General features: G+C 32.6%; 1 long non-coding RNA gene across 1 annotated transcript; it reads left to right on the plus strand.

Annotated features, from left to right (window-relative positions):
• The first annotated feature begins 552 nt into the window (after positions 1-552).
• Positions 553-6344, plus strand: LOC132729155 (uncharacterized). The gene is made up of 4 exons (XR_009625574.1): positions 553-690; positions 3153-3318; positions 4469-4671; positions 6147-6344. It is a non-coding gene; the product is annotated as an uncharacterized LOC132729155 (long non-coding RNA).
• The last annotated feature ends 731 nt before the right edge of the window (positions 6345-7075 follow it).

Consider the following 7075-nt stretch of genomic DNA (forward strand, 5'->3'; position numbering starts at 1 on the left):
GACCTTGAAAGTATAAAGACAATATACCAAAACTAAAAAAAGTCGAGCTAATAAAACAAATGAGAACAGTAATCAACAAGCAATGTGACATTTAATTATCTGGATTACGAATTATCCATTCGAAGCAACGAAGACAACAATATAATATGAAAATTGCAGACTCGGCTAGAAAGGAATGTTCAGAAAGACAAAATCAATAAGAAGAAAAAAAACATTTTCGACTTCAGTACATTCCCACGAACGTTTTTCACCGATCTTGACAGGAATAGCATTGAGCAAATACTAGCGCTCTTTCTCGGAAGTCGCTTCCGCTTTACTTTCATTGTTTTATTTAAGAAGAGTGAATGGATGTTTGTAGGGCTGTGTTTTAGCATTCATTGAAGAAACATTGATTCAAAATTGCTTTACAGGGTAAACAAATAACCCATTGTTTGTATCAATGAATAGTTTTGTTGACAATTGTTCATGAATTTTGAATAATATCTTGTCAAACTAAATATATAGTTAACATATTTTATATTATTCAGCCAATGGTAATTTAAGTTTCTGATATAATTTTATTTCTTCATTCATTATCATTGCATGCACTAGTACACGACTATGATTTGCTTTTTTAATGTGAAATAATGGCAATTGTTTGGATATTATTAATAACATTACCAATATGCGCGGGAAATGTTCATCTTCAAGGTATTGTAATAAAAACTTACTTTGTTCCTTAGATTTAAAATTTTAATGTTTTTATCGATTTTGTTCGATCTACTTCATTTTGTAGAATAGTATTCTTTTTAAGTGATGTATTTGAGTTGTTGCAGTAATAAAGGGTCGACATTTAGACTAATTTAGTGCAATATTTACTTTATTGAACAGAAAATAAGTGTGAATTATTAATAAAAATAAAATAATGATGATAAAACATAATGATATTGATCTATGATAGTTGAATAACCCAAACAAGTTACTATTATATAAAGTGTTGCTGACTGCGCAAAAAAGGAATGAAAATTGTATCCCTAAAGAACACCCAACACGACAATTTTTATCATGTTGCAGGCTAGGTTTAATTGGCTCTGTTTATGAACGTAACTCTATAAAACTTGGGGACCATATGCCGCTTTTTATGGAATGGTTCCATGACAACCGCCATATGAACACATCTGCGGATGTTTAAAAATTGTTCCAGTTCATGTTGAATTCTGCTTAAGCCGGTGCTAGGGGGCGTGGACGGTAGTTTGCACTTGACAGTACCGTCCATGAACAGGCTCAATCAAACCGAGCCTGCAAAATTTTCAAATTTTGCCGTGTTGGGCTTTCTTTAGGGATTCTTATTTTTTCTATTCTATAGTACAAGTAAATAAAATTGATTTAACATTTTTATAAAAGATTCATTTGACTTTGCCATCAATTTGTTGCGCATTTTGTTTAAGAAAACACTATTTTACAGACTGAAGTAAGAATATAATTAGTCCAGAAAATAGTGTTTTGAAAGATAAGTTTATTTCTTTTGCGGAGGGCAAAAGGACTAAGACAAGGTGTTGCATCAGGTTTTTACCTTCTTGGGGGTACTATTTCATGAGATGGCATCATCAGTAAAATGGACTTCAACTATACGTGAATTTTGAACTTGTTTGGTCAGATTAGATCTGGATCTAAGCGACAGGGTCATTTCCTTATATCTCATAATTAATAATCATAGGTATCGTTATATATATTTTAACAGCCAAAGTGACTGAAATATATATTTATTGAGTTATTTTAGCATGAATATGATTAAACACTGGCTCGGCATGTCAGTTACTTGATCACACTTACACATAATGAGATAGTATACGAACATTGTCAAAAATATCTAACAAGCACAATTTAAGTGCGTAATCAAGTTTAGTTTCTGTGTTAAGTGAGATAACATATCTGTAAGATTTACAAAACGCGCAAAATCAGCAGTTTTCAGTACATTTTACTAGAAATTTTGTTATTTAAACGATATGATTTCTTTCCTCGTTGAACTCAACCATAATATTCAAGTAAAGTGTGGTATATAAAAGAAATAGCACCCAGTATCTTAGACCTTATATGACATAAAAGTGGCCTCCAAGTCAGCTTTAGGAGGCGGCTATAGCCCGTTAAATGTTTACGGGCTGACTGACTGACTATAATTCTGTGTGGCCCTCAGCGCCGTGTATCATCTATTAATTAAGCCCATATGTCAGACAACATTAAAAAGATATCTCTATGTTGTAAATATGTAAAGCTTATCATTACGTTGATATTGTAAATGAGAGTAAAACGACATTTATACCTTTGACATAGCAAGTGTTCAGGTATTGCAGCTTTTAAGTTGCCCCTTACTTCAATTCAGTATTAATGTTTTTTATTTATTTTTCTGGTCCTTTGGAACCATGTAGTAGATACATTTTTGTGTTTAAGATTGAAAACTGTTAAAACCGATGCTTGAGGTGTGAGAGATGCCGTTCTTTCCATTTTCTCTCATGAACAGACTCGATCAAACCAATCTGCAATTATAACCTCTTAACATTACTGGGACATTTGTGAAAGTGAAGTAAAATGTGTACTTGAAACATTATCAGTCACGAGATTTTCCTTGTCGATACTATGTATGAGTGTTTCTTTGAGAAAAAAAAACAACGGCAGAAATAATGTATCGGGGAAAATACGCTTAGAAAGTTTTATACCTTGTAAAACTTATATAGAGTATATTAAATTAAATAAATGTGCAATCCATATTGTATTTATTGTACGAGTGAGTTGAATCGAGCATCGGATGGTTTAAAAAAGTAAAATTGAGTCTACCCGTATTAAATGTTCTAATTATCATACATGCTAAACGTACGGGGGGAACATATACTGGTATTGTAATATTTAATAGTAGATCTAATTGTGTCCTTCATTGTTTGGTTCCCAATGAGCAAGTGCCTTTGATCTCCATTATATTTTCAGTTTGAGTTTCCGTGAAATAACAAAAAGATAACATGAAAGATGATTTTGATTATAAAATAGAGTTTTACAGTAAAACTAAAGATCTATTGTGTTAAACATATCAAAAGAAAGAATTCTGCATACGAAAAATGGAGGTGTGAAAATATATTGTTTCTGCGATTTTATTTTGAATACTTTGGTATAATATTTTACAGCTATGATGACACCGCTAAATTTTGTGTACTACCCATATAAGGTACAATGGAGTGCTGCAAGAGATGTGTGTCAAAGTTTGGGCGGAGACTTAGCAACCATAGACTCAGGTGTTGTAATGGATTCCATAGTATCTCGAGCTGTGGAAACTTACGGAGAAGATATATTGTAAATAATTTTATCGCCGTATCTACCGTTGTCATTTTGTTTATTATGATAACTTCACATCACTTTACAAAAGCAATGCCCAAACACTTTACTGTGTCCCCTATGCACACTGACCCGGCATAATTTGAATTAATTGTTTAAATTGGTCTTAATATTACTTCGTATGGTATTTTATTATAGTATCTCTATTGAGAACATATATGGGCATCTCTGTTACTCACTTGCTCTTGGAAAAGATATATATGAATTCTAAAACAAAAATGTTTTGTTTATTACCGCCAACTTTAGCGATCAGTGTAGCTCTTGAATATTTTTATTGTGTCGCCTTGAAAAGGTGACATATAGAGGTTACTTTTGTCGGCGGCGTCTGTGTCGGCGGCGTCGTTGTCGTCGGCGTCCCCTAAAGCTTGCCCGGAGCATAACTCAGTCACTATAAGTCTGATTGACTTCAAACTTGGTATGCATGCTTCTTTCAATAACCCGAAGTGCAGTGCACAAGGACCGGTACTCTGCAGTTCTTATTTTTTGAGTTATTGCCCTTTGTTAATTTTCATACTTTAATTTTGTCCGGGCCATTTCTCTTCAACTAAAAAAGCTATGGACTTGAAACTTCATAGGATGATAGATCTCATTAAGAAGAAGTGCAGTGCACAAGAACCGGTACTCTGCATTTCTTATTTTTTGAGTTATGGTCCTTTGTTAATTTTCATACTTAATTTTTGTCCAGGCCATTTCTCCGAAAGTATAAACGTTATGGACTTGAAACTTCATAGGATGATAGATCTCATTAAGAAAAAGTGCAGTGCATAAGAATTGATACTCTTCATTTCTTATTTTTTGAGTTATTGCCCTTTGTTGATTTTCTTACTTTATTTTTGTCCTGGTCATTTCTCCTCAAGTATGAAAGCTATGGACTTGAAACATCATAGAATGATAGATCTTATTGATAAGAAGTGCAGTGCACAGAAACTGCTGCTCTGCACTTATTATTTTTTTAGTTATTGCCCTTTGTTATTTTTCATACTTCATTTTTGTCCGGGCCATTTCTCCTAAACTACATTGTTCACAAGGCGACACATCCGACTCGCGGAGTTCTAGTTCTCGAATATAGCAACTTTGACCAACTTACATTTTAAAATCCTTCTTTTAGCGGTCTAGATTACTGGGTTGGGCTGGTTCGACAAGGAAATGATCGTGTTTGGGTCGCAGATTGCACAAACTTGACATATACCGCCAATTTCGCTGATGATTATAATGTGCAAGAAGAATGTTTCAGACACACACGTGGTGATCACATTTGAGTACAAAAGGACTGTTTTACATCATTAGCTTTCTTATGCCAAGTTCCCTTATGTAAGAAAAACCTATAGCATTTATATATTTCACTCTAAAACAATTAGAATGCGTTGCGTTCAGTGAACGCCGCCTTTCCTTGTTGATCTTGTTTATCATATATCATATTCCATAATTAGAAAGATCTGGTATGCATACATTTTTATATATGTCGCACCTTTTAATTAGCTATTCAAAGAAAAGTAAATTTTAAAGCGTCATTGTATTGGCATGCATGAACCAAACAAAAATGAATGCAAAACAAAATAGTCAAAGACTTTATTTCTAATGTTTAGAAATGAGAACGATTTATATTAGAGTGAAAAAGGTCTACATTTGGCACATTTTCTATAATTTCAAGCAGTTATAAAACAAAAACAACGGAAATGTATCTTTTGGATATCCTTTTAACAATTTCAAAGTTATATATAATGAACATATATGTATGATGAATAATATTTTGTTCTAAAACAATTTATTATATAGTTCATAAATTTATTTTATATCGGGTCATGTATCTCGCAATTGCAAATAACATCTATGTATATTTTTGTAGTTCATTGTTTTTTTTATAATATTAAATACTTTTAACGTAATTAATAAATAAAATACAGACCTTCTTTTATAGACAATTCTTTTTTAAGCATCAATACAGTTTACTGCAATAGGAAAAGGTGAAGTCCATCTTTTCCTAGTTTTAACTGAATTGCTTTAAAGGTTTTCAAATATGGACTTATATAAAACATTCTAAATTCAAAATGTTACCATTTTCGTGTTTAAATGTTATATTCTGCTTAAGCCGGTGCTAGGTGGCGTTGACGGTTGTTTGCACTGGACAAGTACCGTCTATGAACAGGCTCAATCAAACCAAGCCTGCAACATTTTCACTTTTGCCGTGTTGGGCCTTCTTTGGGGATTCTTATTTTCTCTTTTTTGACAAACAATATCCATATCGAACAGTTAAGCGAAATATAACTATGCAAAAATATTATCTGGCTAATGTAGTACTTTAAATAAGGTTCCATTAAATGCAAATCATCTCAATTTTGAACCAAGTTACCATGATGCAATACTCCAAACGCACAATGTCCCAAAACTTTATAGTATGTCTGGTAAATTATTCTAGAAATTATAGTTGCGTATTGAAGAGCCTGTATCATTTGCATTTTTCAAATATTAGGTGTCAGTTGATATAAAAGTCAAGTGTGTGATCATCCGCACGATAAGAAGATTCTATCTAGTTAACTTATGAAACGAGTAAATAGCCAGTTGTCTTCAACTGTGAGAGACAAAAGCGTGTGAGAGTGAATATGTTTTTTTTTACATCAAGAAATGCATCTTGTCCACAACTAATATGTTATAGTCTTATACATGGGCACGGATTGAGAGATTAACAGTCCAATTTCCACATGTTATTTGTTGTACAAAGTATTATAACTTTTACACATGTACTGGAGACTAAGCGGTGCTAGAAGATTGTTTTTTTTATTGCACAGCACAACCTTGCGAAATCACAGAACAAGTTTATAGCGATGTATTATCTGTAACATTTGGGAGGAATACAAGTTGCGAGTCTTTATGTTTTAATGACCCTAAGTGCTGGGCGGCAGTGCAGTATGTGCCAAGTAATTGTGTACAGCTAGCTCTTCCTGGACATGGTGTTGAAAGTTTTACTTTGGCATCAAAATCTTGCATAAACGGTATGTATAATTATATTCCAATCAGTTGGCATTACAAAAATATCAGAAGTATGAAAAGAATAAATGATTTGCAAACCAAAAGGTAGTAAAGGACATTCTTTAATGTTGTACGTAAATGCCAATTAATTGGCTCAATAATTTGAAAATACGAGAATTAAACTACAAATATTATTCTGAATTCATATGATACTACTGAATATTGTTTAAATTTTCTCGTGATCGCATTCATCTTTTGGGTATGTATGGTGTTATGAAAGCATCCTATAGGCTGGCACTCCTTAAAGAAACTGCTACTGCCTTAACCCTTTCACTGCCATAGGGACGGCTTTTGCCGTCCATGTTATTTCCGGCGTATTTGCCATATGGACGGCTTTAGCCGTTTCTATAATAATAATTATAATAATAAATTAATAATAATAATAAAAATAATAAAAAATATAAAGAAAATTATACCATCGACACAAATTATCATTATACTAACAGATTTGGAAACATATATAATTATTATAATACTAATAACAAATAATCATAATTATATTAATTAATGATATAGTAATTTCTTAGAAAACCCACTGCCCGTCTGTAGATTTTCCACAGTCTTTCTGGAAAAATTCTGGAAAATAACTGATTTTCCATGAATTTCCATGGAAACAAGCTTTTTTCCACAGTATTTACAGAGTACTCTGGAACAATTTTCATGGAGAACTCTGGAACTTGACTTTTTC

This window comes from Ruditapes philippinarum, unplaced genomic scaffold (genome assembly GCF_026571515.1).
Source record: "Ruditapes philippinarum isolate M1 unplaced genomic scaffold, ASM2657151v2 ctg1135_1_1_1_1, whole genome shotgun sequence".
NCBI classification, from domain to species: domain Eukaryota; kingdom Metazoa; phylum Mollusca; class Bivalvia; order Venerida; family Veneridae; genus Ruditapes; species Ruditapes philippinarum.